We start from the raw sequence: 26,408 nt of genomic DNA, 5'->3' as shown, positions 1-26,408 counted from the left end.
CAAGTGGGGCAGGCAAAACAGGCCTCTTTTGTTCACTTTTGTCCCTTCAGCTCTCTATTGAGGTGAGGGACTAAAAGGCCGCACAGGCTTTGGAAGGCAGCAGCTTTTGCTTGCAAGCCATCCTTCCTCAGGGTCCAAGAAAACTCTAGGATGAAACTCTTTTTCGACAGTCCGCTTCTACCTTACGGCATAATTAATGGGAGATTAGTCCTTTTTTTTCCTTTCCCCTCCCCTTGGAGAGAATCTGCTAATGGCGTTCAACATGAGCTTGTCGTGTTTGGCAAAAATGTATGCTTGTAAATCATGCCGTTCAAATGTCAAGGTCATCTAAAAGTGGCATGAAATTGCTTTAAAGTTGAAATTTGGAGAAAAGATCACTACATACTGAATACATATACTGAATTTTTTGAATGCTCTCAGCCCACTTGAGAAAGATAAATCGAATTCATTGCATATTACACAGTAGAAGACCTCCTACAGGATTCCCTCAGATTGCCTTGGGAATATGTGTTTGTGGTTACACTGGGTTTCGAACCAATGTACGACACACATCATAAAATTTAAATATACACATGAACAGATAGATGCATAGATAGATAGATAGATAGATAATGTTCAAACGATTCTTTCCAGCCCTATCACCACTTAATAAGGATTTCAGATGTCTCCGAACATCAAATCGCTATGTTGTACACATGGAACTAATAAAATGTTGTATGTTGATTACAGGTCAATTAAAAAAAGAATTTTAGAAAGGATCCTTTCGTCTGATAATAACTACCTTTTCCACTCTCGTGTGAGTTCAACAGTGCTTTTAAGGCATGGCATTGTGGAAGCAGATCAGAGAGCTCACAAGACAAGCTGCATTCATCACTCCTGTTTCTGAACTGAATAAGCCATTTGGACAGTATGTGCAGCAGACGAGCACTAGCCTTTGTAAATTTGTTCCCTTTACCACCAGCATTTCTTAGATTCACTAGCTTTTCAGTTACTTGCGGGAAGCCCTCCATCAGACTTTTCAAAACTACCTTTTTCTAATTTGAAATTCCAATCTTGTAGGCCAGTAAAATAGGTCAATTAAGTTGACACCGCATCTTTTTTATTAGCTCAGCTAAGCAATGATAATTGGGTAGTGAGGGTTTATACTGTCATCTTTGAAGATTCAATGGTAGGGAGAAATGCCCAGTGCAGACCTACAGTTCACAAGTCCAGCACATCCCTAAATAGGATATTCCTATCTGTTTGCAGATATGAGGCGAATTTGCTCCTGATCTGGGTTAAAATGCGAACGTTATTTTTCTCTGTAAAATAAAATCATACTAGTATTTCATCTAGCCTCAGAGCAAGGCCACTTCACCCAGCTGTGCTACAGACATGTATGCTCTAATTCAACATTAAAAAAAAAATAACATGAATGTCCTTCACCAGTGCTGGCTTAGCCTGGGCGATGACACACGTGTTCCGTAGCATCTATTTCATGCTCTATGCAAAGTACGGGGTCAATCCTTACTCGTTAAAAACCATACATCTCCTGGGGCGCCTGGGTGGCTCAGTCGGTTAGGCATCCGACTTTGGCTCAGGTCATGATCTCACAGTTCGTGGGTTCGAGCCCCTACTTGCACCCTATCTCTCTCTCTTTCAAAAAACATTTAAAAAAAACCATGCATCTCCTTATTAAAAAAAAATTAAAACAGTAAGTTAGAAAATGTCATGAAACCCTTGTTCATGACACATAGTATATTAGTATATTAATTGGTATATTAATAGTATATTAGTAAATTAATTGGTATATTAATTTATAACTTTAAAGAGTAACAGCTATAGTTCTTTCCATCCATTAGGATGGCTATTGTCAAGAAAACAGAAAATCGGGGCGCCTGGGTGGCTCCATTGGTTAAGTGTCGGACTTCAGCGCAGGTCATGATCTCGTGGTCCATAAGTTCGAGCCCCACGTTGGGCTCTGTGCTGACAGCTCAGAGCCTGGAGCCTGCTTCAGATTCTGTGTCTCCCTCTCTCTGCCCCTTCCCACTCATGCTCTGTGTGTCTCTGTCTCTCTCTCTCAAAAGTAAATAAATATTAAAAAAAATTTTAAAGAAACAGAAAATAAGGGTTGGTGAATACGTGGAGAAACCGGAACCCTGTGCTCTCTTGGTGGGAATGTAAATGGTAAATCTGCGGTGGAAAACAGTACGGTGGTTCCTCAAAAAATTGAAACAATGCCTTGACCTTACGATCCAGAAATCCCACTTCTGGGCATGTATCCAAAAGAACTGAAAGCAATGACTCAAAAAGGTATTTGTGCACCCATGTTCATAGCTGCACTCTTCACGATAGCCCCAAACTGGAAACAGCCCAACAGACGAATGAATTTTTTTAAAAAATGATTGACAGATGAATGAAATTTTTTTCACGTGGTATTACATACAACGGAATATTATTCAGCTTTCAAATGGAAGGAAATTCTGACACGTGGAGGAGCCTTGAAAACATCATGCTAAGTGAAATAAGCCAGTCACAAAAGGGACACAGACTGTAGGATCCCACTCGTACGAGGTACTGAGGACGGTCAAATTCACAGACAAGAAAATAGAATGATCCTTGCCAGGGCCTGGGAGGAGGAGGAATGGGTAGTTATTGCTTCATGGGGATTGAGTTATAGCTGGGGAAGGTGAGAAAAGTTCTGGAGATGGACAGCGGTGATGGTTGTGAAACATCTTGAAGTACTTAATGCCACTAAATTACATAGTTAAAAATGGTTAGAGCCGTTATCACAATAAAAGAGTGGCTTGGCGAAACCATCACATTTTCAATAAATACATGACATTTGCTCCCCCATTTAAATCTTTTTTTTTTTAATGTGTATTTATTTTTGAGAGTGAGAGAGACAAAGCACAAGCGGGGGAGGGGCCGAGAGGGGGAGACACAGAATCTGAAGAAGCTCCAGGCTCTGAGCTGTCACCCCAGAGCCCGACACGGGGCTCAAACTTACAGACTGCGAGGTCATGAGCCGAGCTGAAGTCGGACCCTTAACCGACTGAGCCACCCAGGCGCCCCGCTCCCCAATTTAAAGACAACCTGATATTGGAGGTAGAGCTGTTCCTGTAGCTTCTTCACGTAGCCTCCTCCTTCACATTTTAAGCGGAAAAACGAACCGTTCGTCAATTCGTTTTGCCACATTTTCCTATTCTTAGAAACTTCAGTCCTGATGGTAAGAGAGACTCTTCAAAACTAAAGGGGCTTTTCATTTGCCTCGGCGGACAAAGGATAAAGTTAGCCACTCTGTTCTTGCCCCTAGCATCCCCAGGTGTCCTCTGTCCTCACCTGGCAGAAAGGTTCAGGGCTCCTTCAGCGGGGGAAGGAAAACACACCTAAAAAGCATTTAATAATTTTTTAATCATTTTCAAATTACTTCCTTTTCGCCAATCACCTCAGCAGTTCAGGGCTGACCTAAAGCAGCGTTTGGATGCAAGCACATAAAACTTCTAGAGAAGACTACAGAAACTCTGTATCTCTAGTTCACCTTGTTTTCAGTTACCATACTTGTCAGCTGGAAACTGGTCTTTGGAAGTGGGGATGAGACTCCGCAGGCTGCTGATGGAGGCGAGCAAATCAGGACTGCTATGGATTGGACTGTGAGCCCCAAAATTCGTATGTGAAAGACCTAACCCCCAATGTGACCGTATTTGGAGATAAGGCTCTGGGGAGGTAATTAAGGTTCACTGAGGTAATAAGGATGTGGTCCTAATCCAATAGCATCAGTGGCCTTAGAAGAAGAGGAAGACAGAGATCTCGGTGCACATCCACCGAGGAAAGCATGTGTGAGCACACAGCAGGAAGATGGTCATCTGGAAGCCAGGGAAACAGCCCTCACTAGAGCCTGCCCATGTTGGTGCCCTGATCCCAGAATTCCCAACTCCAGAACTTGAAGAAAGCAAAGTTCTGTTCCTTACACCACTCAGTCTATGGTATTTGGTTATGGCAGCCCCAGCTGACTAGAACAAAGACCTTCTGATTTCCTGGTGAGAATCTCAGGGAAACAGCTTACCCTTCAGATAAGGCTCAGTGCTTACCCTTAAGGGAGCAAGCGATGACTGGTAGGAGCCACAAGAGGACTTTCTCAGATGTTCACAATGTTCTATTCCTTGATTTGGGCACTCGTTACACCCGTGTGTTCAGTTTGAGCAAGTTCATCAAGCTGTACCTTTATGATATGTGAAAAAAGAGTCTGTGTGCAGAAGTATGCAGCCATACTTCTAATGTTATCATTGGAACTAATCTCCCTGGGGGCACCTGGGTGGCTCAGTCAGTTGAGCACTAACTCTCGATTTCATCTCAGTTTGTGGGATCGAGTCCCGCTTCAGACTCTACGGCAGCATGGAGTCTGCTTGGGATTCTCTCTCTCTCCTCTCTCAGCCCCTTCCCATGCATGTGCCCTTTCTCTCCCTCCCTCCCTCCCTCCCTCTCTCTCTCTCTCTCAAAATAAAAATGAAACTTAATTAATATCTCTGAAGGCAGGAACTGCAGTGTCTAGGACACTAGACTACCCATTCAGTAAATATTTATGAATGAATGAATGAATGAATGACTTAAAGTATTTCTTCATCAGAAAAGCATCCTGTGGGGTTCCATTAAATAGCTCCTTCGTACATGCAAATACATTATCTGCCATTTCTGTTTCTATCCAGCCAGTTGTACAAGGAAAACTACACCTACGTGAAAACATTATTCGAAATGATCCTTTAGGAAGTTTTCTGTAGCCCAGGTACAGTACCCTCTCCTGCTTCGGAAGCACTTATACCCCCAGCTATCCTTGTCGCGGCCACATCAGCCTCACAGGAAGTACCGTTTCCAAAGATGAGTTTGCTTTTCATTTACTGTCACTGCTGCAATAACGAAATGATATCACGTGGGGAGACTGGCCTTCAGTCCAAAGACCTCATCACTACCCGGCATTAGGTGGCTGGGTGACCTCTCAGCACCCCATTGTACTCATTCAGAAACCAAAACATTTGGATACAGTGTTCTCTTACAGCTCTCAAATTCCTGGATGATGTGAAATGTTTTGCAACTTTCCTGCAATAAAGTACAAAGCAGGCTGAAAGAAGACCATGAGTCAGTAGGATTAAGAATGCACAATGAGGGGCGCCTGGGTGGCTCAGTTGGTTGAGCGTCTGGCTTTGGCTCAGGTCATGATCTCACAGTTTGTGGGTTCGAGCCCCACATCGGGCTCTGCGCTGACAGCTCAGAGCCTGGAGCCTGCTTCGGATTCTGTGTCTCCCTCTCTCTCTGCTCCTCCCCCACTCATGCTCTGCCTTTCTCTCTCCTTCAAAAATAAATAAAAACATTTAAAAAAATGTTTAAAGAATGCACAATGAATTCACAATTACAAACATGCTGAAGGCTATTCCAGGAACAGCTGATCTCACTTTAGGTCAAATTCTTGTTTCTACGAGTTAATATGCAGCATCTTTGTAAAGGCACCACACAGTCAAATACTCAGGATATCGGGTACTTTCCTAAGATGTCATAGTAGGGTCTTATTCAAATTCAACATCCAATTTGAGGAGTAAATCTGCAGTCAAAGGAGTGTACAAAGGAGATTCGGGACTGGGGAGCCTACTAGAAACGTTTGCCAAATGGAAATGTTTGCCTTTTCTTAAAATTAAAAAAAGAAAAAAGTTTTCTGAAAAATTGCAATGTTCCAGGAACCTCTCAGCCTCTCTGTAATCATAGAGGCATCTCGTCACTAAGAACAGTCCGGTGACTGTAACTGGCTAGGCAAACAGCAGGGCACTTAAAAGCTAACAGGAATAAAAGAACATGTAAAGGAATTCCAGGGCAATACGAGGCAATAAAAGGCTATTCCACAATACAATCTGCTGATTTACAGTAGCGCCTGCTACTGTGAGGTCTGTGGGAGTCAGAACTGAATGGCCTTATAATGTCCCTGATCACTTGGTTTTAGGCTTCCCCTAAACTAATGCGGTAAGCCTCCAAAAAGTCCCCATTTTCACAGTCTGGGATGGTAAAGTGTAGGGGCAAAACTCACCCTTGCTCCTGCCCCCCACTCCCCTCCCCTGCTTCCTAGCTATGTGGCCTTGGGAAAGTTAACTGACCTCTCAAGTCTCCGTCTCCTAATTTTAAGAAAAGGGTAGTCATATGTTGTGGAAGTTAAAGAAGATGATACGTGTACCATGCACAGCGCCTGGTACATCTGAAGCTCTCAAAACAACGTGGACTCTCATTACCACTAAAGTGGAAAGTATCCAGTGGTCTAAACCCATTTCAGTACTTCCGGAAAGTCTCCTTTACTCTTCAGCTATTATTACAATATTTTAATAACAGGGCATGGTTAGCCTCAAGCAGTCCCAAACCAAAGCAGCCCAGCCTCCAAAGGTCTGCCTTCAGTAGCTGCCGCGTTGCTGACAGCCCCAGGGGGAGCTCCTGGTGCAGAACGCAAGCCTCCTGCCCCATTACACTCGCCTCCATCACTTCTCTGCAAGAGCCTCGGGCGAGGAAGGGCCCAGCCTCTCAGACCTGCATCTCTGCGCGTTAACCATGCGGGACCGAGAAGGAAAAGAACATTTCCCTGTTAGGACAAACAGCTCCGCGGAGGGCAAGAGAGAGGCTGGGTGGAAGGAGACGCCCCCGCTCGGCGCCCTCCCTCGGCGTCGGCAGCTGCGCAAGGGCGGCCCCCCGAGCGTGCGGGGGACCGAGGATGCGGCCGAGGGCCCGGAGCGGACGACAGGGGAGGGGATCCGGAGGGAAGGCCAGCGGCCGGCTCACCGGCCCCGCGGGGCCCGAGGACCCCTCTGGCGGCGCCTGCTGCCCAGGGTACACCGCTCCAGGAGTGATGACGAGTCCCCGGCTCACTCGACCGCGGCACCCCCGGTCCCCTCTGGGCGCGGGGAGTTGCGGGCCGGGAACCGCCGAGCCGGCGAGCAGCCGGGGACCAGCACTCGGCGGCGCCCACTCGCGCGGCCAGGAGGGGGCCGGGGGCGGCGCACGGCGCAGATGGCGCTGGCGGCGAGATGGATGCTCCAGAGCCGGCAGTCACTCCCGGCTCAACACAGCATCCCGGGCCAAACGGCTGCCAGAGCCCACTACCGGGAGCCCGGGCAGGGAAGGGGCTCTTCTGGGCCAGCCCCAAACCCCGGTGGGCCAGCCCCAACAGTCCCAGCCCCCGGAGGCTGGGCGGAGCGCCGGGACCCCGAGGACTCGCACCTGTAGGGCCAACAAACCCCCGGAAAGCCCCCACCCTGCTGCCTTTGCGGTCTCTCCCTTTCCCCCAGATTCCCCGAGTTCTCCCATGGGGCGGCGAGAGTGGAGGTCGGCTCGGCCTGGAGCCCGGCGATCGGCGCAGGTGTGAGCACATCCGAACAAAGCCCACGCCCAGATGTGTCCGCGGGGACCCGGACGCGCACCCGCCGGTGCGCGCCGGCCGGCACCTGAGCTCCACGCCCCGCCGGCACCGTGGCGTGACACCCTCCGCCCCCCGCGTGCATGGCGGGGAAGCCGCCGGGCCGGGCCCCAGCAGCCTCCCCAGGCCCAACTGGCCACCCAGGGACCCCAGGCAGGGCTTCCCGGAAAGCGCGGGGCGCGGATGCAGAAGTTGTCCACAGACTGGAGGAGGTGAAGGGCCCGCCCGAGCCAGCCAGGGCTGCCGCATTTCGGCGAGTCCCCGCCCGGGCGCCCGTCCCCCTCCACCCCGCTCGGCGCCCGCGGGTGCGTCCGAGGCCTGAGGGTTGGAAGGGAGTTGGCCACCAGGTTCGCCCCGCCGCAGAGAGAGCGGCGCGGCGCTGCCAGCCGGGAGGGCGCTCTGCTGAACCCCGGGCCGGCGTCCGAGTGACAACACAGCAGCCCCCCGGTGCCCTCCTCCGCTCCAGCCGTCGCCCCGGAGCAGGACCGAGTGTCACCGCCGGACGCGCACGGAGCTACTCACGTTCTTCCGCCGCGCCCACCGCTCAGCCCCGGCGCGGCCGCCCGGCTCCCCGGAGCGCGGACGTTGTCCGTTCCCGACGGAGCTGTGGCCTCCGGCGGCCCCGCGGTGTCCCCTGCGCCGCGCGTCTGAGGCTCCGACTGCGGCGCGCGTCCGCCCGCGACCCGGGCGAAGCAGGGCTGGCCCCGCGTCGGCGCGCGCCCCCGCCGCTCCCGCCCCTGCGCGCCCGCCCCGCGCCGCGCTCTGCCTCCCGGTCGCTCGCTTTAGCGTCCTACCCCCGCCGCGCTCGCCTCCCCGGCGTCCCCCGCCCTTCCCCGGCTGGCCCGGCCCCTCCCTCCCCTGCGGCTGCGGCGGCGACGAATGGGCTCAGGCCGCCGGCGCCTCGGGGACCGGGTGGCCCCCTCACCTGGGATGCCGCGCCCTCACCCCGCCAAGCGTGTGTGGCGGTGGTTGTCGGGGTCGGGGAAGGGGGGGCACGGAGGGGCGGCAGGGATTTGGCTACAGGAGACGTTCCAGAAAACGGACGGTCTTTAAATGCCGCTCTCATGGGTGTGGGTTTCTGTCTGAGGTCTATGGCCTTTTCATTTCCTCCTTGGGAAGCACTGAATTTCTTCGAAACTCACCAGTTGGATGGGTGAGATTGGTGAATTGGGGGGGGGGGGGTATTTTTATTTGTTTACTTCTATTTATTTTTTTGCAAACGTTCTTTCCAAACAGCCCCCAGAAAGGGGAGCGAGCATTCAGTGTAAGGTAGGTGCTGTCTATTCGCGGTAGGAATTGGGTCTTCTGGTTCCAGGCAATAGGATTAGTTCACATTTGCTTAGTTTCAGATTTGGAAGCTTTATGGAGAAGCATTTACAAGGAAAAAAAAAAAAAAAAAAAAAAAAAAGGAAGGAAGGAAGGAAGGAAGGGAGGGAGGGAGGGAGGAAAAAGAAAAAAAGAAGGTTTTTCTAAATGTGTAGTATGTTCGGGAGGCCCTTCTCCACTATACCCTAGATGGGGTCCAGGATTTCTTAGCCTGGCACTCAAGGTCATCAGTCATCTCGGGTCTGCAGCCTGACCTCTGAGAGCTTCCCTCCCAACCGCCAGGCATCACACGGCTTGACCGGTTGACCATTTACCGCGTTCTCCAACTCTCACTAAGGCTTAGCTGGAGAATGGAGTTTTTTTCCTTCTCTAGTGTCACTCAGGAAAACATTTGTGAAGCCCCTCCTCTCCTCTCTCCACCCCCAGGCTCCTCTCCTGGGCCCCAGGACTAGGGCAGGGATTCGGGAATAAAAAAGGCGCAAGGGCGATGTTCCAGGCCCTGACTACTCCTCTGCTCTACTCTAACTTGAGTTTGAACTTGCCACTTCAACCCACCCACACACACAGGGGAGCAGCCTTCTTTTCCTTCTGCTAATACCACCCTCTCTTCCTCCCACCGCCTGATATGCTCCAGGCACCCAGAACCTCCTGTTCCTGAAACCACAGTTCCTGAACCCGTGTTCTCATCGCTGACTATGGGGTCTTTGCTTAGTTTCATACCTCTTCTGGCCCTGATCTTTACCCACTACCTCTCACCTCTCAATGACTTGTCCAAATTTCCTTCGGAATGACCTTTCAAGAAGAAGAAGGAGAAGGAGAAGGAGAAGGAGAAGGAGAAGGAGAAGGAGAAGGAGAAGGAGAAGGAGAAGGAGAAGGAGAAGGAGAAGGAGAAGGAGAAGGAGAAGAAGAAGAAAGAAGAATGTGCTTTCATGATACCCTTATTTCAAAGTTTGGCCTGGTTCTCTGTTGCCTATAAAATAAATTCCAGAACTCCTGGCAGGCTCCTTCACGATCTGCTCTAACTTCTGTCTCCATCCTCCAGTGAGAAGAATTGCTTTCATTCTAAGCCTTTGCATGGGAGACTCCTCTTACCTAGAATATTCCTCCATTTTTTTTTTTCCATCTGGGAAACTTGTTCATCTCTCAGACTTGCTCAGTTGTTACTTCCTCCGTGAAGTCTTTCCTGAGTCCCTGTGTGTTTAGCTGTAATAGTACCTGTTGCATCGTTACGATTGCATGTCTGACTATACAAAATGTCCCTTCTTGGAGGACAATTTGTCATTTATTATTGTGTGACCTTATTTCCTACCCAACACAAATGGACCCACAGATAATCACAATACTCCAATCTCACCGCCTCCTCATTCCCACCCGTGTGAAGGACTTCAAGACCCATCAACCTCACCCCAGTCATTGCTGAGAGTCCTGGGGTTTCCCACATGTCCTCTGCCTTGTGCCCACCTGCCCCAAGGGTGCCCCTTCACCCCAGCCACTGTCAACGTTCTCCTTTCCAGGGCAAGGATGAGGTGGGAAGATGGCACTCTGCCGTCTCCAGTTCTTGCCCTCGGTTTGTGTAGCAGTTTGTCCCAGTGGGCACTGAAGCAGGACTGTCTGTATCCTCTAGTGTGACAACCTCATAAGGACCATCCTGAAACAACAATTCCAACTTCTGCGTGGAACCATTCCTTTCCTTCAGGCCTCAGCCCTGCAGGCAACATCAGGTCGAGGTAGACACTAAGTGGCCCCGGTGAGGTCCAGGTCGGTCCCAATGCCGTCCAGGCGGCCTGCAATGCAGAGGTACTGAGGTTCTGGAAGGGAGTCTCAAGCAAGTGGCAGCTTCTTGACTTTTCCTTATCTCGACAGGTAGAATAGCAATATTTCATACACAGAGTTATTTTAAGGGTCAACCTATATAGCACAGTAGAGTCTGGGACTCAGCAGGTACTCAGCAGATTCTAGTTGGAAAAGCAATTGTTTGATCAGGTGTTTGCTAAGTGAGTGCATACTATTCAGGAAACGAGCAAAGACAGAAGAGGAAAACAGCTCTGGGGGAAATGGGAGGTTAAGTAACCTGCAGAGGTCACAAACCGCTGGGATTCCGGCCGGGGCATTCTGTCCACGCTCTTAACCACAGCTCTCTGCCCCCCTTTCAGTGACAGTGCACTCAAAGTTTGTTTTGGTGGGTGCTTCAGAATTTGTCTGCCTCCAAGCAAAGACATCAGAAAGCCATGGAGCCCCCCAGTGGTACCAGCAGTGAATGTGTGATCAGCCTTTCCCGTTTCCTCCCATTTCCTCCTCCATAGTCCTGCTTCTCTTCCTCAGAACCCTCGCTCTCCTTTGCTCTTCCCCTGCTACCATCTCTCATTTCATTTTCCGTCCTAATTGTCCATCCATGCGTCTGGCTTCCCGCAGGAGGCAGTGCGATGGCCCCGCCCTAAAGCCAAGGCCACGTTCACTGAAACCTAACATGGACCCGGCTACGCCAGGACCCGGCCGTGCATCTGGGAGTGAGTTACTTCCTCTCAGTCTGGCTCCACACTGAGAAATGAAGGAGCCAGGCTAGGTGAGGACAGATACTGTTTTTTTTTTAAGTCTGTCATTCTGTGATTCTGGTGGTGACCAGGAGCATTTCTTTGAGTCCGGTGGCCAAACTCGCAGGAAAGCTGGTGGAACTCTAGGTAGGAAAGAGTGGAACACTGGCAGCAGTATAATAACGTTGTTTCCTACACGAGTGCCTCGCACGGGTATCATCTCTGTCTTAATAGCCTGTGGCTGTGCAACGTGAATCGGGGTATTCTAATCCAATATGGTCAAACAGCAGAGTCGTTATTGTGGGCAGCTTCTTAGATGGGACCCAGTGATCCTCTCTTCCTCGTCTATATGTCCTGTGTAGTCCCCTCCCCTTGAGCATAAACTGAACTAGAGACTCATTCTCTTTTTTTAATGTTTATTAATTAATAATTAATGTTTATTAATTTATTTTGAGAGAGAAAGAGAGAGTGAGTGTGCACGCATGCGTGAGAGGGAGACAGAGGATGCCAAACAGGCCCACGCTGTCAATGCCGAGCCTGGAGCAGGGCTCGAGCTCACAAACCATGAGATCGTGACCTGAGCAGAAATCGAGAGTTGGATGCTTAACCGACTGCGCCACCCAGGCGCGCCGAGACTCACTTCTAATGAACATAATATGGCAAAAGTAGTGGGATGTCACAAAAAGACTGAGGCTCCTTCTCTCTTGCCAGTTTGCTTTTTCCCTTGCTTGCTGGGAGGGAAGCCAGCTGCCGTGTCGTGAGCCCTCCACACGGCAGGGACCTGAGGGAGGCTTCTGGCCAATAGCTTGTAAAGAGCGGAGTCTTGCCTTAGCCATCTGAGCGTGCTTGGAGGCAGGTCGCCCCTAGGGAGCTGCAGGGTGACTCCAGCCCAGGTGTTGGGAGAGATGTTGAGTCAGAGGACCCAAGTCATCTGCCCCTCGTTTCTCAACCCACAGGAACTGGGAGACAATAGGTGTTTCTAGTTATAGCTATAATTTCGTCACTGATAGGATTGTTTAAGTGCATTTCAGAACTCTGAATTCACATCTGACCATGCATATCATATCTGTTTTCTGGATGGGAGAGGGGAAACTGGGTCAGCTGGTGGTTGGGATAAGATGCAGATACAGTCTGGGCAAAGAAGCAAGTGTGGAAAACGCGTTAGACAACAGTGTGCCTTGTCCAAAGGTCAACCCCGGCAGTGCCACACCCCAGAGCCACACTTCGCTCCTATAGCCGAGCCCAGGCTTGGACATGCACCGTGCCCCCCCCTCCCCACCCAGGCTGTGCTACTCTCTCCTCTTGGATGTTAGCCACAGCCTCAGCTGGACCACACCCCTTGCAGCCTCACAGTGGGTGCTTATTACCCACCATGGATAATAATAAGATGTGCAGTTACGGATGAAATATAAATAATCACAGGCTGTGTAGTTTCATGCATCACCTAACCAGTAAGCAGTAGAAAGTCTCCACAGATGCAAAACACCAATAGCTCTCATGCCATCTGCCGCACGACCACAGAATTCACTGTCCCTGCCTGGTGCCGTGTGGCACCACAACAGAAACCAGAAATGTGCAACCCAGTCATTGCCTGGTGCTTAGCAACACAGTATCCCTGCACCTATCTAAAGAGTGTACTGCTTAAGCAATGGGAGGAAAATGTGACCTTAGTGGTTGCCATCTGTGGATTTCTTCTCCGGAAGCTTGTGAGTCACTAGGACCTTCTGCTTGGCTCAACCCACCCCCATGGTTGGGAAACCGGCTTGGAAAGAGGAGAACATTTTCAGTGGTAATAAGTATGTTCCTTATAGCCAACTTCTCCATCTGTTCCTACAGTTTCTATCCATAGGAACGTACATAGGTTCTGCGGATTGGATTTCAGACTAGCCAAGGTCAGCGTGCAATCAGCCACTGTAGATGGGGTCATTAGCGACAGCGAACTGTTGCTCTGGAAAATAGAGATGCTGAGAAACACTCTTGATATGTGCCCTTCATTGCTGGCTTAAGAGGGAACAGATGACAGGTACAATAAAGATGAATTCACCGTGGAGAAACAAAAGGAAATGGCTTCAGAAATGATACTCTGGGGTCTAAGTGAAGGGTTGATCCAAAGGCTTTCGCATTTGGTGTTTCGTTGAATTTATTTAAGAAGAAAAAATGGTGTTAGGTTGATGGGCATGTTGTATTTCCTTTTATATTTTTCTTTTAAGCCTCAATTTAAATTTTACTTTAAAGCCTTCCAATATTTTAAAATGCCAGATAGCGACAGGAGACAAGCAAGTTCAGTACCACCGTGCCCTGGGCCTTGTGCTTTCGAAGGCCCTGCTCTGGTCCACAGAGCCCCCTGTCACCCCTTCCTCCTCCTGGACCACATCTGGGTACAGAGGATCCCTGAATCTCATCAGGACTTGCAAAGTGTCTGCTCCTCATGCTCCTAACAGAGGACTTTCTGGGGGTGGGCAAAACTGCAGGCCTGACGCATAGAGATCTTAAAAGTTCTCATCACAAGAAGAAACGAAGCGAAACAAAGCTGTAACTGCGCATGGCGGTGGATGATAAGCAGATGTATTGTGGTGACCATTTCACAAGATATACAGATGTTGAGTCATTGTGCCATCCACCTGAAGCTAATAGGTGTCAATTATATCTCAGTGGAAAAAAGTAACTAAGTGAAGCGATGGACGGGTGAACCATCATGTGATCGTGTGACAAGCAGGTGGTAATCGTGTCACCACAGATACGTATAGAAAATCATCTCCTTGTACACCTGAAGCAGACACAATGTTATGGGCCAAATATATCTTAGGAAACCTGGAAAACAGGAACAAAAACAAAGAAACAAACCCACAAAAAACCCTGGAAGTCTGGTAAGTGGCTGATGCAGCAGTGTGGACAGAATATGGACACATGGATTGGGGTGTTCACCCAAGTTGGCTCGAGGCCCTCGAAGCTTTATGACTACACCAGGGATGGGCCATGGGCTGGGGTGTGGGGCTGTTTTCATCACCATATTCTGACACGCAACTACAAGAACTCTAAAGTTCAAACGTGGACGTCAAGATCTTTATGAAGGTATCTTTGTCAAAATAGGAAGGCAGAACATATCTTAAAACTTTTAAATATTTACACATGTGGTGTGGACCTCCAATTGTATTCTTTCCCCAAGCTTCCCCTCTCCCCCATTTATTATGGAAGATCCTAAAAGAATCCGTTTCTTACTATGATGAATATACTGATGTATTAAAACATACTGTTAGAATAATAAGGTTACGTCTGGATTTAAGTGATTTTGGTTTGTAATAGTTCGTACATAAATGGATCTCATCTTAATTTTTTTTTTTTTTTGGTAGGGGAGGGGAGAAGAGAAGCAGGGTTATTAGTGTAATAAAATTGTCTTGAATTGTCTAATTTGATATCGGTACAGAAAGTGCTTTCCTACCGTTCTCCCCTAGTTTGAAAAACTTACCGGATTGTCATTCAAAACCTACATTTGGAGATAAATGTGTTTTTGTCCTTCAGTGTTTTGATTATTCAGTTCGTTCATTGTTCAGCATTGTTGGTTTCTTCTCGTTGTTGCCGTTTGTTGTTTTATTTGAGCTGTTTTCATTTACCAAGAATTTCTTTGATAATGGAAGGGGTGGCAAAAATCAAATCACGTCACTTCCTCCTTGATTCCACTTGCTAAAATTAGAGGACGTTTATATTAATAATTTAATGACTTATGGTATAACACAACATGAAAATATCATGCTATAGGTTAAAATAAGGAGAAGACTGAGAAATGAGGAAAATATTTATATGCCATATGGAAGAGTGGAGCAGAAAATGATACGTGTGCTATTATTGCAACTCTAAAAGGCATAAAAGAGAAAGATAATATGCAAATAAAAAGTTCTATTAAGGTGACAGAATTATGGGAGATTTTTAAATTGTGCATGTAAAGTTTGACCAGACATATCTTTCCAAAAAAATATTTTTATTTAAAATCTCGGACTCTTCATCGGAATTGGTAAGGATGGAGTAAAACTTTCACTATCAGCAGATGACATGATACTATATATATATATATATGTGTGTGTGTGTGTGTGTGTGTGTATACACGTATATATATGAATATATATACATATACATATGTATATATATGAATATATATACATATACATATATATACATATGTATATGTATATATATGTATATGCACATTTTTATATATATATATATATATATATATATATATAAAAAACCCTAAATATTTCACCAAAAAGCTATTAGAACTGATAAATGAATTCAGTAAGGTCACAGGACACAAAATGAATATACAGAAAGCCATTGCATTTCTATACACTAACAATGAAGCAGCATAAAGAGAAATTAAAAAAAAATCCCATCGAATTGCACCAAAAATAACAAAATATCTAGGAATACATTTGACCAAAGAGGCGAAAGATCTGTGCTCTGAAAACTAGAAAACACTGATGAAAGAAATTGAATATGACACAAAGAAATGAAAATACATTCCATACAAACGATCCTAAAATTGGTATGGAGCCACAAAAGACCTCAAATAGCCAAAGCAATCTCGAAAAAGAAAAATAAAACTGCAAATACCACAATTCCAGACTTCAAGTTGTATTACAAAGCTGTAGTCATCAAAACAGTATGGTACTGGCCCAAAAACAGACACATAGATCAATGGAACAGAATAGAAAACCCAGAAATAAACCCACAGCTATATGGTCCATTAGTCTTCAACAAAGCAGGAAAGAATACGCAATGGGAAAAAGACAGTGTCTTCAACAAATGGTGTTGGAAAAACTGGACAAGCAGCATGTAGAAAAAAGAAATGGAGGAGCGCCTGGGTGGTTCAGTCGGTTAAGCATCTGACTTCGGCTCAGGTCATGATCTCATGGTTCGTGGGTTTGAGCCTCGTGTCAAGCTCTGTCTTGACAACTCGGAGCCTGGAGCCTGCTTCAGATTCTGTCTCTCTCTCTCTGTCCCTTCCCCAATCATTCTCTGTCTTTCAAAAATAAGTAAATGTTAAAAAAAAAAAAAGAAGAAAGAAATGGAACCACTTTCTTACACCATACACAAAAATAAATGGATTTATCCTCAAAATGGATTGAGGATCTCAATGTGAGACCTGAAACCATAAAAATCTGAGAAGAGAACACAGGCAGTAATTTCTCTGACATTGGTCATAGCAACATCTTTCTACACATGTCTCCTGAGGTGAGGGAAACAAAGCAAAAATAAACTATTGGCATTACATCAAAATAAAAAGCTTCTGCACAGTGAAGGAAGCAATCAATGAAATTATAAGGCAACCTACAAAATGGGAGAAGATATTTGCAAATGGCATCTCTGATAAAGGGTTAGTGTTCAAAATATGTAAAGAACTTACACAACTCCACACTGAACACCTAAATAATCCAATTTTTAAAATGGGCAAAAGGTATGAATAGCATTTCTCCAGAGAAGACATACAGATGGCCAACAGACAAATGAAAAGATGTTCATCATCACCACTTACTATCAGGGAAATGAAAATCAAACCTGCAATGAGGTATCACCTCACACCTGTCTGAATGGCTAAAACCAAAAACACAAGAAACAACAAGTGTTAGCAAGGAATTGGAGAGAAAGGAAACCCAGTGCACTGCTGGTGGGAATGCAAACTGGTGCAGCCACTCTGGAAAACAGTATGGAGCTTCCTCAAAAAGTTAAAAATAGAACGACCTATAATCCAGGAATCGCATCACTCCGTATTTAACCAAAGAATATGAAAACACTAATTCAAAGGGATACAAGCACACCTGTACTGATTGTAGCATTATTTACAATAGCCGAACTGTGGAAAGAGCCTAAGTGTCCATTGACAGATGAATAAAGAAGATGATGATGATGAGGAGGATGATGATGATGATGTGTGTGCGCGTGTGTATAAACACAGTGGAATATTATTCAGCCACAAAAAAGAATGGAATCTTGCCATTTGCAACAATATGGATGGACTTAGAGGGTGTAACGCTAACTGAAATAGGTCAGACAGAGAGAGAAAAATGCCGTATGATTTCATTCATAAGTGGTATTCGAGAAACAAAAAAAAGGGGTCCCCGGGTGGCACAGTTGGTTAGGCATCCTACTCTTGATTTCGGCTCAAGTCATGATCTCACACTTTGTGGGATCAAGCCCCCCATCAGGCTCTGCACCGATGGCGTGGAGCCTCCTTGGTGCTCTCTCTCTCCCTCTCTCTCTGCCCCTCCCCTACTCTCTCTCTCTCAAAATAAATAAATAAAAACATTTTTAAAAAGAAGCAAACAAACAAAGCGAAGAAAAAGAGAATGACAAACCAAAAAACAGACTCTTAACTATAGAAAACAAACACGCAGTTACCAGAGGGGAGTTGGGTGGGGTGATGGGTCCAATTGGTGAGGGGGATTAATTAAACTTATAATTAATTAAACTAAATAAAATTATCTTGATGAGCACCAAGTAATAGATGAAAGTGTTGAATCACTATGTTGTACAACTGAAACTAACATAACACCGTATGTTAGCTCTGCTGGAAATAAAATTTTTAAAAAATGTAAGTCAACGAAAAGTCTCTTTTCTCATTCCCTCCCCCCCCCCCGTCCCTTCTGTACATCATGCCATAGACCAGACTGTGATACCTGTTGGGCTCCTGGGCACTGCTTGGCCTTGGCACTGAAACTTGGAGCTAAGGCAGCTAGTATTTTCACTCGAAGCCCGGGGACAGTGTGTCCCCTGAGTGTGCCCTGAGGTTACAGGGTCCTCTGCATTCTGGTGATGTTCAAAAGATGGTCCAGACAGAGAAGATACTACAGTCATCTGACCCCACAATACGGGAGGCATACATTGGTGAGGCAAAGACCACGTGCTTGCTTAACAAACTCCTGGACATTTGGCCCTTTAGCGATTGTCTTTGGAAATACATGGTATTTTGAAATTGAAAAACCTAAAGGCAGAAATAAAACCCCCAAACGCTGTATACTTTGGTATACTTTGGTCATCGCTGCATGCTTCTGTGTAAACACACAAAAGTTCTATGTGATACAGAAGGTATTTCTGATTCAAAAGCAATACGATTGAGGCTTAATTTTTTTAAATGTCCAGAGAGACTTTTCTGTCAAGTAAGCTAGGTGTTCAAAGTCCCTGATACAATTTTGGGTTAATTAAGTAAATACTCACAGCCATATGATTTTCCATTGTTAATCCTGTCTTGCAGGTGAAGAAACCGAGCCTTGGAGGCGTTAATAACTTCCTGAAAGATCATGAATTTGAAGTTTGTTTTGTTCCAAAGACTCAGTGATTTCCACCACAGTATTAATAAAGAAATTATTTCTAGAAAAGTAAACATAAATGTATATATCAGAAATTGCATATTTTCTATAATAGAAGTTACATGTTTTAGATACATAGCAGAATTTATGGATTATATATATAAAAAACTGAAATTATATACATAAACATATATTGGCCCAGGAGAACAGTTCCAAAAGAGAGGTCCCACTGGGAAAATCACTGATAAAACTGCAAAGCTTCCCATAGCAACTGCTTTAAAGGCCAAGAAACTCTCTTTTAGATGCACAAGGTCTGGGGTGCCTGGGTGACTCAGTCGCTTGAGCATCCGACTTGAGCTCAGCTCATGACCTCGCAGTCTGTAAGTTTGAGCCCCGTGTCGGACTCTGTGCTGACAGCTCAGAGCCTGGAGCCTACTTCGGATTCTGTGCCTCCCTCTTTCTCTGCCCCTCCCCTGCTCTCTCTCTCTCTCCCCGCCCCCACCCCCCCAAAAAATAAACATTAAAAAAAAGTATAGACGCACAAGGTCTGGTACTTTGGTGTTTTCATCACTCTGCCTGTTTTATTATAATTTCTTGAATATGTCTGGTGCATATTAGATGTTTAACAAATATTCGCTCAGTGAACAAATTGAATCATCAGCGCAGAGAACTCATAGGACTCTGGAACCATGGTGTGTCTATGTCAAGGGGAGGGGGGTATGCAGCATAAAGAACAATGAAGACACTCTGTGAAATAACAGTAAATTTAAAAACACGTTAACGTGTTTTTTTCCAGCTACAGGGCACCTGGGTGGCTCAATCACTTAAGTGTCTGACTCCCGATTTCGGCTCAGGTCATGATTTCATGGTTCGTGAGTTCGAGCCCCGCATTGGGCTCTGTGCCAACAGCTCAGAGTCTGCTTGGGATTCTCTCTCCCTCTCTCTCTCTGCCCCCCTCCCCCTGGCTCATGCTCTCTCTCTCTCTCTTTCTCTCTCAAAAATAAATAAATAAACGTTAAAAAGAAACAAACAAAAAACATCTTTCCTCAGCTACAAAGGAAGGTTAAATCCCCAGACCTAGGACAACAAAAATCAATCTCTGGAAACTGTTCCTTTCCTGCCAGCCACATTCCTGCCAGGGAAGGTGGACTAAACTCTCTCTTCTACATTTCTTGAAGGAGGAGACTCTGTGCGAAGGGAGTACACTCCACAGTCGGGATCTGACATGCTAACAACAGGAATGCCCACGATGGATTTCTTCACAGCTACCTGGTTTCATTTGCACAGTTAGTAACTATTGCAACCTGCTGGAAATGTAATTTGCTAAATATCTTAAAGCATCTTTTTAGGCATATATAAGACATGTAGGGTCTACAGTTCTCATGCTTGTTACTCTGTTTTATTTTATTTTATTGTTGTTGTTGTGGCTGTGTTATTTTAAAATCAATTTCAGGAAATTGTTTTAAAACCATTTGGAAGCAAATAACAGAGATGTAATAATTCATGTGCAACAAGAGCATTTGTATCCTCGATTTTTATCCCAAAGTACAATACTAAGTATAATAGCATTAATGTGTTTAGCAATACAACACGCAGTATGATTTAACAATAGTAAAAGATAATGCAGAAAACTAAAAAGACGCCCTGCCCTGTCAAATGATTCTATGATCCTTACAAGGTTTGGAGGGGAAGAATGTTGCACAACTTCGGGCTAAGATATTGTGTTTGAGAAACACACACTTAGATGTTGGAACTAATGCATTTCCGGGAAAAAAAAATATTAACTGAATGTACTTTCCCTCAGTACCTTAATTTCCCAGAACACAAAAATAATAGCAATTACCGATTGAGTGCCGACTATATTCCAGGCACTTTGACTTCTATTATTCTTCCTGCTCACAACATGGCACTTTTCGGGTGAGGAAACTGTCGGGGAGGTGAAGGAACTTGGCTCAAGTCTCACTTGGAACCACAACAAAGACCTTCATCTTAACACAAAACCTATCACCTCCCGTGAGCTATGACAGGGGACTCTGGGGAGACTAGACAGACAACTGGACAACACAACACCGTTTGTGTACTTCCAAAGCACGTAGGCTATCACTCCCTGTCTTATTTTTCTGACATCCAGATCTTTCACATCCAGATCTTTTAGGACAAGTTTCTCGATGTACCGAAACGGCATTAGGAGTTAAAGGCAATGATACAAAAGGGCCCTTAATAAATGTCATTTAGACGATGAAGCCTTCCCCTTTTAGAAAAATAAAAGCAAATGTCACAGAAACACAGCTCTTGCGCGATACCGGGCAAGAATACAAGTCACTACCACGACCAAAACCCATTAATTGCATCCAATCCCCCCCCTCACTCCACCCCCCCCCCCCCAGCTATTATTGGCGAAGCAGTGGAAAGAGTCCTGGACTGGGAGGCCACTGGCTCAAGCCATCATATTGAACAGGGTGAGGTCACGCAAGCCTTTGGATTTGCTGGTGATGTGCTTTTCATATATTCCTTGTGGGGTACACGTGCTGGCCCGGCCAAACCCGCAAGACAGTCGTTAGAATAAAAAGAAGAGGTATATTTGCAAGTGTTTGGGAAAGGCTAGAAATGCTGTCTGCAACCACAAATAAATGTATACGAATATATTACTATAGTTATTGTCCATTGAAGACACAGAGCTCCCCACCCATAAATTTACTAAAACAAGGTGCATCTTTAAGGATGTAGACAGCCCACTAAAAAGACTCCATCTGCAAAAAAGAAAAAAGAAAAAAAGACTGAGACCCCAAGTGAGGGGAGCAGCTAGGATGAACAGGAACATGGTTTTAGAATGAGAAGATACTGGTGAGATAGAGGTAGATAAAAGCTCACGTTTCAAACAAAAGAAATCTGTCTTCTGTGCCCAGAAGGGCTGTATTTGAGCCCCTGTCAAGATGAGAGGCACACAGACCGATGCAGCAGCGTTTACCCCAGGCGCCAGGCGCCAGGAAATGCCAGGCTTTGTCATCTGTGCCATTTCTATGATCTGTAAAGGGCCCCACTCACCCTGAGGAAAATGGTACCCGCCAAGAGCCTACCTACCAGACAGGGAACGACCCCGTGTTCAGATTTCAAAGGTCAAGGGTTTCAGACAGTACTTTTGAAAGCAGTTGCCTTTCCCCCACCTCCCCATAATGGTTTCAGGGAGATCAGTCAGGTTAGCCTCATTTAAGAAAAATATTAAGGACCTCTAATGTATCGAGCAGGGGGCCGGAAACCGTGAGGTATTCGCAAGAGAAGCGTATGATAAGCTGAGTTGGGAATACATAATGTAATTAGTTACAAAGAAAGAAAGTTCCGTTACTTCAATTATGGGACCCCGTGAGAATGTTCCTTCCTTTCTCTTTCGTGCTTCAAACAGAAGCACGTACGATAGTTTCATTTACGTGTTTTAAAATCGCAATCGTGGCTCGCAGATATTTGCAGATGACTGCAGTGCCTACAAGACGCTTGTTTTTAAAAGAGTGACTCTGGTTGTGAAAATCACCCTAAAGAGATGTGGAGTTGAGTGGGTAGATCACGCTTGTTGAGCTGGGCGTGGCAGTATTTTTCCACACACTGTTGCCCACATTCAGGACACTGCGTCTGAAGATCAGGTTCACCACGTAAGAATGGTATAAGCCCGTATCACAAAATTCTCTGCTCTCTAAACTTCATCAAAACCTTTGAAGCGCATGTTTCCTTCTTCTGTGTGCATATATAAACAGATATTTTCACTATATACACTCAGCAAACATGGCCTAAAATCCAATGCCTCTACAGTTTCTGAGTATCAGACTGGATACGTTTCACGTAATTCAACATGGGAAGTGGATGCCTAAGGGCATGTTTAGATATGTATGGATTATTTGTATCCTGATACCAAGGGTGCATTCAAAATTAGCAAAATAACAGCACCTGTGATTTACAAAGAATGTGGCTTTAAGGATTGAGACACACACACACACACACACACACCCCATGTGATTTTGAAATGGTTCTTAGTTCTAGTATTATTTTGAAAATTTGAGTGTTTTAAGAACAAATTTGAAAGGCAGAGAGAGAGGTTGAGTTACAAGAGCCTTTTCAATCTGAGTCTTTAAAAAATCTCTTAGATGGTTGATGTATGTTACCACAAACACAAAAGCACAATGCCTAATGTTTGTTACCCCAGAACATTTGTTTTTAACAGTGTGGTCCAATTGTACGAAACATAACAAGAATGATAAGGCACTTTCTTTTGCAAGATTCCTATAGAGTGAATCCCAAGGACTGTGTTGAATATAGAACGTAGCGTATTTGGTGACTTTTTGGTTTTTTTCTTTTTAATATTCTGTTCTGTTTGGTCCAGGTATGGGTTATTTTCAATTGCTGTCACGCTTCTTTCTACATTATTTGCAGAGGTAATTTAATTCAAATGTACATTAAATACTATGTTGGAGCAAGGTATGCTTGGAATACAATGTAATGTGATTAATATAAGATGACATAGCTTTCCTTTCTCAGATAACTGGATGGACTTTTGGATTGCTGTTAATCACTTTGTTTTTTTACAAACACCGTCAGTAGAGGGATATGCTATAAGAGAGTGTTTCCAACTAGTAATTGTTAGACTATTTTGTTCTATAAAAGAGTACATTTAGGGGCGCCTGGGTGGCTCAGTCGGTTAAGCGTCTGACTTCGGCTCAGGTCATAATCTCATGGTCCGTGAGTTCGAGCCCCGCATCGGGCTCTGTGCTGACAGCTCAGAGCCTGGAGCCCATTTCAGATTCTGTGTCTCCCTCTCTCTCTGCCCCTCCCCTGTTCATACTCTGTCTCTCTCTGTCTCAAAAATTAAAAAAAAAAAAATGTTAAAAAAAAAGAGTACATTTATCTTGGGTTGATCCTTGAAAATTGTCTAAACAATACCAATCTGGCATTTACATGTGATAAACCTTAGATTAAAGTATGTGAAAGGATATTACAGTATTTATTTTAGGTGTATAATTTTTAACAGAGTGGTGTCATTCGTGTTCACACTGTGATCTTTAATTTCCCATTGATAATGAGAAGGTTATTTGTTTTTCTTTGGCGAAGAACATAGAGCCTGAGCAGCGCTCAGGAAAGAGAAGCCCTTACTCACCGTCATCATCATCTCATGCTAGTATAAAGCAGAGATAATGCTAGCACCTACCTCACAAGGTTAAATGGCGATAAATGTTAGCCACAGCTATTACCAGAACCCCCAATCATTTTGGAACATGTAACCTGTTCATATTAATCAGACTGAAATCTTTAAATTATATCTCAACTATATATGGTCTAGAGGCGAGGAATGAATCTGTATCAAGTTAAAAGAGTCTTATCATGAAGGTAAGTCAATGTTTCGGTCAATATTTTAACCAATTACAGAAACTAATAGTTCCTACCTGTGGAATGTGATGAATTTCAAACCACATGCATCGGTCTGAATAAAGGTTACAATGAACAAGGCAATCAGTGTGACTTCTGAGACAGACACATTTATCAAACCCTTGGACCAGCGCATCCAAACGGTTCAGTCCAGGGACATCTGTACTCTGTGAATCTTTTTTGGAGGGTAGATAGCCCCTGCCAGGAACAGAACAAACTGTTTTTTAATGTGATCTCCCTCCTTCCTATTTCCAAGTCATGAAAAGAGCAATTGCCATAGATGTGGTCCAAAAAAAAAAGTGAGATGAAGTGAACAGCTCAGTTGTTTTTCAACTTGGCATTAAAAAAAAAAAAAAAAGAAGAAGAAGAACAAGAAGCAACGAATGCAGCAAGAATTCCTATTGGGATGAAACGGGAATGGAATTTTGCACACGGTGGGTGCACCCTAACTCTGGGTCTAAGTATACCCTCAATTTCTTGTGGAAGAAATTTGTTACTTGCGTTTTGTGGATATCGTGGTGAGTTTGAGCCCCGCGTCGGGCTCTGTGCTGACAGCTCGGAGTCTGCAGCCCGCTTCGGATTCTGTGTCTCCCTCTCTCTCTGCACCTCCCTTGCTCGCACTCTCTTCCTCTCACTCAAAAATAAATAAACATTAAAAAAATTTTAGAAAATGGATTCCTCTTAGCTTTCCCATGTCCTGCCTGTGGTATGTTGTGCAACTTTTTCGTACCAAGGAAGGGATGATGATAATACGCACCTCACAGGCTTTCTGTGAGGATTAAAGGTGCTAACACGTGTAGCTTGCTTAGCTCTTTTCCGGGTACATGGCAAGCACTCAAATGTTACAGCTGTGAGGCATAAAGGTAACAAACTGGGAGTTCATGCATTTAAAGGAGCAAGAATTTGTCAGAATAACATACACCCGAAGGAACAAAGGTCAATTACGACAGCCTCACAGAAAAACCTAAAAAGTGGCACCTGGGTGGCTCAGTCGGCGAAGCATCCGACTTCGGCTCAAGCCATGATCTCATGGTCCGTGAGTTCAAGCCCCGCATCAGGTTCTGTGCTGACAGTTCGGATCCTGTGTCTCCCTCTTCCACTCACACTCTCTCTCTCTCTTAAAGATAAACATTAAAGACATTAAAAATAAAACTAAAAAAATAAGGCAAATGGCAATTTTCTACCGTTAGAAGCATGTCTTATTTGTTGCCCTGTTAACTGGTAAAGAAAAAATAAGAAAGTGTGTATTTTCATAAATTCACAAGGCGTGAGATGAGCTTTTGTGTTTATTATTTTGTGCCATATTTTAAATTCATCATGGACTCCTGTTCAAATTTGTAGAATTCAGGAACTCTACACTCGATGGCTCACAATTGCTCAGCCTATGTCAAAATGTTTTGTTTCATTCGTTCATTATGAATTTAGTGTAGGAATCCACAATGAACACATGAAAACAAAGAGAACAGGCACTCTAATTCCTAAATTCGTAACCTAACAAATAAATGGATGGAGCACCTAAAATACTGTTCTCTAAATTAGCCTGTAATTCATATTTTTACTGATTGAGACTGAACTTTAATCCAATTAACACATTTAATCAGATATAAATTCAAAACATCTTAGATAAGAATAACATAGAATGCTAAAATGTGACTCCGTAGCTGGTGAATTACTCAGTGCCTGCAACAATAAAATATCGTCTGACCCAGAATCCAGGATCTGACTTTTTCTAAATGAATAAAATTCCAAGAGATTTAAATCCCTTTATGCCAAAGTAATGCAGTAATGTAAATGTGATATTTAATACATACACATGCTGTTGCACAATGAATACCGAACACTTTAAAATATGTGTTCACTGGGGCGCTTGGGTGGCGCAGTCGGTTAAGCGTCCGACCTCAGCCAGGTCACGATCTCGCGGTCCGTGAGTTCGAGCCCCGCGTCAGGCTCTGGGCTGATGGCTCAGAGCCTGGAGCCTGTTTCGGATTCTGTGTCTCCCTCTCTCTCTCTCTGCCCCTCCCCCGTTCATGCTCTGTCTCTCTCTGTCCCAAAAATAAATAAACATTGAAAAAAAATTTTTCTTTTTAAAAAATATGTGTTCACTGCCCAAAGATAAAAATAACCCAGAACTATCACAGTCATGCGTTACCAGTAAGACCACTATGAGAATACTGGGATGATTTTTCACGATCTGTAACACCCTGCCCGTACTTCATGGGCCAGGCTACTGTGACATTACTAGGTTGGTAATTCACAAACTGGAAAATCACGCCATCACCAGAGGTGCGATCACCGTATGTATGTATTTCTACAGGCCAGCATCAATTACAAAATGCAATTAAAAAGACATTCTGTTCACAATGATATCAAAATGAGTAAAATACTTAGAAATAAATTTTCCAAAAGGAGGGCAAGAGTTGT

The 26,408-nt window shown here is 45.0% G+C and overlaps 1 protein-coding gene and 1 long non-coding RNA gene across 30 annotated transcripts in view; both read right to left on the bottom strand.

The window, feature by feature from the left end:
- NRCAM (neuronal cell adhesion molecule) overlaps positions 1-8,096 on the bottom strand; it is a 290,847-nt gene extending 282,751 nt beyond the window's left edge. For 6 of the 29 annotated variants that reach the window (XM_045052219.1, XM_045052222.1, XM_045052224.1 and 3 more), the window contains exon 1: positions 7,943-8,095. The gene's annotated coding sequence lies outside the window, so the exon portion shown is untranslated. Of the gene's footprint in view, positions 1-7,942 lie in introns of all 29 variants that reach the window. The other 23 variants (XM_045052228.1, XM_045052229.1, XM_045052237.1 and 20 more) reach the window with 6 other exon arrangements.
- A 5,724-nt stretch (positions 8,097-13,820) lies between these two features.
- LOC109497780 lies at positions 13,821-18,748 on the bottom strand. Its single transcript, XR_002154205.2, has 2 exons — positions 18,487-18,748; positions 13,821-14,958 (listed from the first exon to the last, which is right to left on the bottom strand). It is a non-coding gene; the product is annotated as an uncharacterized LOC109497780 (long non-coding RNA).
- Between the last annotated feature and the right edge of the window lie 7,660 nt (positions 18,749-26,408).

Source organism: Felis catus, chromosome A2, assembly GCF_018350175.1.
Source record: "Felis catus isolate Fca126 chromosome A2, F.catus_Fca126_mat1.0, whole genome shotgun sequence".
Lineage (NCBI taxonomy): Eukaryota > Metazoa > Chordata > Mammalia > Carnivora > Felidae > Felis > Felis catus.
Note: the sequence above shows the minus strand (reverse complement) of the source record. Positions and strands in the feature narration are given on the sequence as shown.